The sequence below is a fragment of the Chrysoperla carnea genome, assembly GCF_905475395.1.
Source record: "Chrysoperla carnea chromosome X unlocalized genomic scaffold, inChrCarn1.1 SUPER_X_unloc_142, whole genome shotgun sequence".
Classification (NCBI taxonomy): domain Eukaryota; kingdom Metazoa; phylum Arthropoda; class Insecta; order Neuroptera; family Chrysopidae; genus Chrysoperla; species Chrysoperla carnea.
In genome coordinates this window covers 15001-22334 of record NW_025408092.1, presented here as the reverse complement: position 1 = coordinate 22334, position 7334 = coordinate 15001, and the positions used below count along the sequence as shown (strand labels likewise).

General features: G+C 27.0%; 2 non-coding genes across 2 annotated transcripts; both read left to right on the top strand.

Moving 5' to 3' along the window:
- Nucleotides 1–3435: 3435 nt before the first annotated feature.
- On the top strand, nt 3436–5591 carry LOC123303825. The gene has a single exon (XR_006535908.1). It is a non-coding gene; the product is annotated as a small subunit ribosomal RNA (ribosomal RNA).
- Nucleotides 5592–6544: 953 nt separating this feature from the next.
- On the top strand, nt 6545–6699 carry LOC123303824. Its single transcript, XR_006535907.1, has one exon. It is a non-coding gene; the product is annotated as a 5.8S ribosomal RNA (ribosomal RNA).
- The last annotated feature ends 635 nt before the right edge of the window (nt 6700–7334 follow it).

The window sequence follows — 7334 nt, the reverse complement described above, 5'->3', positions numbered from 1 at the left end:
TTTTTTAACCAATTAACTATTAATGTGAATTTGTACAATAAAAATTTTGTATTAATTCTGTAAATTATTATATATATTTGCATTATACAGTATTTAGAAGCATTTAAATGGATAAAAATTTTTTAGAAAATCTACATATGTATCACATGTATTATACCGGTACCCTGTCGCAATATAACATGTACGATTTGTATATAAAATAAAATGAAATTTTTTCCCTAAAATTTTTTAATGAATCCCGAAAAATTCTATATATTTTACCTTTATATAGTATTTAGGACTATTTAAAAGGATAAAATTTTTTTCGAAAATCTACATATGTATCACATGTATTATACCGGTACCCTGTCGCAATATAACATGTACGATTTGTATATAAAATAAAATGAAATTTTTTCCCTAAAATTTTTTAATGAATCCCGAAAAATTCTATATATTTTACCTTTATATAGTATTTAGGACTATTTAAAAGGATAAAATTTTTTTCGAAAATCTACATATGTATCACATGTATTATACCGGTACCCTGTCGCAATATAACATGTACGATTTGTATATAAAATAAAATGAAATTTTTTCCCTAAAATTTTTTAATGAATCCCGAAAAATTCTATATATTTCACCTTTATATAGTATTTAGGACTATTTAAAAGGATAAAATTTTTTCGAAAATCTACATATGTATCACATGTATTATACCGGTACCCTGTCGCAATATAACATGTACGATTTGTATATAAAATAAAATGAAATTTTTTCCCTAAAATTTTTTAATGAATCCCGAAAAATTCTATATATTTTACCTTTATATAGTATTTAGGACCATTTAAAAGGATAAAAATTTTTTCGAAAATCTACATATGTATCACATGTATTATACCGGTACCCTGTCGCAATATAACATGTACGATTTGTATATAAAAAAAAAATATACATTTTTTTCTAAAAATTTGCATTAATTCCAAAAATTTTTTAATAATTTATTATAATTATTAATGTTTATTGAATAATTTATTATAATGCATAAATTTCATTTAATAAAATATGATAAAAGCAAAAAAAAATTTTTTTGGTCCCAAAATAAAAATTTTTAGCTGAAAAAAATTTTTTTTTTAAAATTTTTTTCTTTAAATTTTGATTATTCTGTAAAGTTTATGATGTTTAAAGCCATTTTAAACATTATCATATTTTGAGTTTGAAGCACCGGGTGTAATGTCTTTAATATATATGATGGATAGTGCGTGTAAGTTAATGAGATGAATGTATATCTATGTATAACAGTGTATTAGTGGTATTACGTTCAGCAGTCTCACACATATGATATAGTATGGTATAGTATAAGTTGTTTATTTTTCATACTGTCCGTGTATCATTCAACAAAGGTGGTGTAGAGTTGTATATGGCTTGGTATGACGTCGTTGCAATTCTATGGACACTATGATATTACGGATGCACAGATAGAGGAATAACACTTATCGTATATGTATCATTTATGTATGTTGACTGTGTAATGAATACTAAATATAATAAAATAATACACTTTTTAATAGAATAACATTTGTTTCATGTTTTAGTATGATATTAAATGGTATAGAATAGGTTGTTTATTTTTCATACTGTCCGTGTATCATTCAACAAAGGTGGTGTAGAGTTGTATATGGCTTGGTATGACGTCGTTGCAATTCTATGGACACTATGATATTACGGAATAACAGAAAGAGGAATAAAACTTATTGTATATGTATCATTTATAACGTACTTTTATGTTGACAAGAATGAATGTATATCTATATGAAATAGTGTATTTTGTGGTATTATGTTCAACAGTCTTACATATATGATATAGTATGATATAGTATAATTTGTTTATTTTTCATACTCTAAGTGTATCATTCAACAAAGGTGGTGTAGAGTTGTATATGGCTTGGTATGACGTCGTTGCAATTCTATGGACACCATGATATCACGAAAAAACAGAAAGAAAAATAACAATTATCGTATATGTATCATCTATATTATTATTGTATTTTGACTATGTAATGAATGCCAAATTTAAAAATATACACTTTCTTAATAGAATAACATTTATTTTAGTATAATATAAAATGATATTGAATATGTTGTTTAATTTTCATACTGTTCGTGTATCATTCAACAAAGGTGGTGTAGGTATGTATATGGCTTGGTATGACGCTTTTGCATGTCTATGGACACCATGATATTACGAAAAAACAGAAAGAAGAATAACACTTTTCAAATATGTATCATTTATATATTTTATTAACATGAACGCAAAATATACAAAATTATATATATATATACTCAAAATATTCTGGATGGTAATCAGTTTGGTTTATTTTGATATTTAATATTGTATTTTGGTTTTTTTGCTAGTAATGTTTCGAATATGTATATGCTGTTATTATTTTTTAGGTGTACATTGTATTAAATTGTTATCAATTATTTAATGTATGTATACAAAATAATAGCAAAAACATTTTCAATTATTATATAAAAATTTTTTTTTTTACACATGCATATTTATTAATATATGAAATTTTATCTCAGTTTTAATAAATATGTATTGAAATGAATAATAATACAATCTTATATATATTGATAATAGTCTGGATGGTAATCAGTTTGGATTATTTTGATATTAAATATTGTATTATTATTTTTGTAAAAAAATTAATGAGAATTTTGTAAAAAAACCTCTATATGTATATCTTTTTATATCAATATTTAAAAAAAAATTTTTTTTTATTAAATTATTGATTATAAATAGAATAACATATAAATTTTTTTGTCAAAGCAAGTTCATGGGTTATAAGTTTTAAACTTTACACTCCCATATGAGCACACAATATTTATATAAAAATTATTTTTATAAATAATATTACATTGACTCACCTCATACCAAGCGAGAATATTAAGTGTTATTATAACGTTTTTTATTTAAAATTAACTTTTTAAATAAAATTAAAAAATAAATGACGCTTTCAATCTAGCGACGAGTATGAGAAAATGTTTGAAATATTTTAAGACCCATTTGGTGATGGTCTGACAAAAATCATAATTATTTTTTTTTTTTTTTATTCAATAATATTTATTATGAATAACATGTTATATATTTCTTTTTGTAAAAGCAAAAAAATTATATAAATGACATAATAAAATATATATTTGAAAAAAAAAAAAATTAATAATAATATATATATCTCATATGTTTTTTCTATTAATTTTAAAACAATAGAGATATAAAAAAAAAAAAATTTATATCAGTAATGGGTGAGACCATCTGATATTTAAAATGAAATTGTAATAATATTATTATATATTAATAATTATTGTATGAAAATTTTTTTTCTTATAATAAGAAAACAAAAATATCATGTATATTATTATATATTTAATATTATAAATACAAATAGTTCCCTGGTTGATCCTGCCAGTAGTCATATGCTTGTCTCAAAGATTAAGCCATGCATGTCTCAGTACAAGCCAAATTAAGGTGAAACCGCGAAAGGCTCATTATATCAGTTATGGTTCCTTAGATCGTACCCACATTTACTTGGATAACTGTGGTAATTCTAGAGCTAATACATGCAAACAGAGTTCCGACCAGAGATGGAAGGAATGCTTTTATTAGATCAAAACCAATCGGTGTAAATTTTAATTTGCATCGTTTAATTTGGTGACTCTGAATAACTTTAAGCTGATCGCACGGTCTCGTACCGGCGACGCATCTTTCAAATGTCTGCCTTATCAACTGTCGATGGTAGGTTCTGCGCCTACCATGGTTGTAACGGGTAACGGGGAATCAGGGTTCGATTCCGGAGAGGGAGCCTGAGAAACGGCTACCACATCCAAGGAAGGCAGCAGGCGCGCAAATTACCCACTCCCGGCACGGGGAGGTAGTGACGAAAAATAACGATACGGGACTCATCCGAGGCCCCGTAATCGGAATGAGTACACTTTAAATCCTTTAACGAGGATCCATTGGAGGGCAAGTCTGGTGCCAGCAGCCGCGGTAATTCCAGCTCCAATAGCGTATATTAAAGTTGTTGCGGTTAAAAAGCTCGTAGTCGAATCTGTGTCCTACACTGTTGGTTCAATGCTCGCATTGTTTAACTAGCATGTTATGTGGGACGTCCTACCGGTGGGTGGTACAGATTATGTATAAAGTATATTTTAGTGTTATTATTTATTTAATGCATTATATATATTTTTATTATGTAATTTGTCGTAAGTGTTTAACCGTTAAGAGCGGTGGCAGCCCCCAATTGCAATCCCGTCGCGGTGCTCTTAATTGAGTGTCGAGGTGGGCCGGTACGTTTACTTTGAACAAATTAGAGTGCTTAAGGCAGGCTCAAATTTTGCCTGAATATTGTGTGCATGGAATAATGGAATAGGACCTCGGTTCTATTTTGTTGGTTTTCGGAACTCCGAGGTAATGATTAATACGGACAGATGGGGGCATTCGTATTGCGACGTTAGAGGTGAAATTCTTGGATCGTCGCAAGACGGACAGAAGCGAAAGCATTTGCCAAAAATGTTTTGATTGATCAAGAACGAAAGTTAGAGGTTCGAAGGCGATCAGATACCGCCCTAGTTCTAACCATAAACGATGCCAGCTAGCGATCCGCCGAAGTTCCTCCGATGACTCGGCGGGCAGCTTCCGGGAAACCAAAGCTTTTGGGTTCCGGGGGAAGTATGGTTGCAAAGCTGAAACTTAAAGGAATTGACGGAAGGGCACCACCAGGAGTGGAGCCTGCGGCTTAATTTGACTCAACACGGGAAACCTCACCAGGCCCGGACACCGGAAGGATTGACAGATTGAGAGCTCTTTCTTGATTCGGTGGGTGGTGGTGCATGGCCGTTCTTAGTTGGTGGAGCGATTTGTCTGGTTAATTCCGATAACGAACGAGACTCTAGCCTGCTAAATAGACGTACTTTACCGGCATCTCAAGGCCCATCGGCTGTTTGTTTCCCATTTCATTCATTTTCATGTGTGTTATGTATTGTATTTATATATGCATGTATTTTTGAGATTTAACGATCAAGATTATATTTTGTATATATTGTGCTTTATGTTGCATATGTTATGGTGTATGGGTACGCAGTTTTTTGATGTGGTTTTTACTGCCGGCGTACAAATAATTCTTCTTAGAGGGACAGGCGGCATTCTAGCCGCACGAGATTGAGCAATAACAGGTCTGTGATGCCCTTAGATGTTCTGGGCCGCACGCGCGCTACACTGAAGGAATCAGCGTGTCCTCCCAGGCCGAAAGGTCCGGGTAACCCGCTGAACCTCCTTCGTGCTAGGGATTGGGGCTTGCAATTGTTCCCCATGAACGAGGAATTCCCAGTAAGCGCGAGTCATAAGCTCGCGTTGATTACGTCCCTGCCCTTTGTACACACCGCCCGTCGCTACTACCGATTGAATGATTTAGTGAGGTCTTCGGACTGGTACGCGGCAATATTTCTGATATTGCCGATGTTGCTGGGAAGATGACCAAACTTGATCATTTAGAGGAAGTAAAAGTCGTAACAAGGTTTCCGTAGGTGAACCTGCGGAAGGATCATTAACGATATATATAAAATATATTTATTTATATTTTTTGTATTGTTTTTAAATATTCCAAAAAATAAAAATATTATTGATAAGAAATATTTTTTTTAACAAAATAACATATTAATATGTAATTTTCTCAAAATATATAATAGTAATTATGTGTTAAAAGAGATTTATTTTGGTTATGATATCATATTAAAGTAATACGCCAAACTTTTTTTATACACATAATATATCTATACATATAATATAGAGAATATTATATAAATATTAATAATATATTTGTTACATATAAAATATTTTTATATTCAATATTATTATTATTATTAAACAATAATTATTAATAAAATCTATAAATAATTTCTCTTATAAAAAAGTGAAATTAAAAATAGAATATATTGAAATTATTTGTTTATATGTATATAATCTCTATTAAGAAAAATAAAATAAGATTATAATTGATATAATCTATATTTTTATTTTTCTATGTTATATAATAAAAATAAAGAAAACACAAGATAAAATTTTTTTAAAGAATAAAATTTATTTCAAATTTAAATTTCTTTATGTTTTGTCTTGATATTTCTTTTTTTTTATTAAAAGTTATTATGTTAAAAAACAAACCCATTTGTTTTGTACCATATTAATATTATATATATTTTTATGTAGAAAATAATTTATAAAAAAAAAATAAATACATTTCTATAAAATATACCAAATATTAATTATTATATCTAGCTAGCACTAACAAAAATATCAAAAATGTTATGTATATATTTATTAATACCATAATATCTTTAATTTATATATATATATATTTAAAATAAAATATATAATTTATATTCTAGAAAAATTTTTTTATTTTAAAAGAATTTATAAAGATATATAAATTAATAATTTTATTTTTTATATTAAAAATAAAGATTATTATTAATAATAATACTTACATTTAAAATTTAAAAAGATTACCCTGGACGGTGGATCACTTGGCTCGTGGGTCGATGAAGAACGCAGCTAATTGCGCGTCAACTTGTGAACTGCAGGACACATGAACATTGACATTTCGAACGCACATTGCGGTCCTTGGATACTGTTCCCGGACCACATCTGGCTGAGGGTCGTATACATTATATTAATATAATAAAAGATTATTTTACATAAAATTTTTTTTATGAAAAAGAAATTTATCAATAATTAAAAAAGAAAATTTATTTTTTCATATTTAATTAAATTGATAAATAAAATTTTTATAAAAGAAATGTAAAATTATTTATATATATGAATGTTTTACGCCAAATATAAGAAAAAAATAAATATAAAATGTTTTTAATAGCATTTAAAATTTATATATTTTTTATTATTTGTCGACATTTTTAAATTAATATATCAATATTATTTTTTATCATTTATATATAATATTATAAAACTTTATGTTAATAATAATATTAATAATAAATGATATTAATAATATATTTTTAAAATATTAAATAAAGAAGAATAAACAAAAATATTATATATTAATATTTTGTTATGGAATATTTTATTTGTAATAAAATTTTCAATATACTCGAAAAAAATTAATATATATAATTATTTATTTTTTATTTTCTTCTCTTTAGATAAATATAAAAATAATATTATATAATAATATTAAAAAAATTTGAGTATGAATAATTAAGAAAATTGTTTACTTATAAAATATAACAAAAACATAATATATAAAAAAAATTTTTGTTTTAATACTTCTAAAAACTTT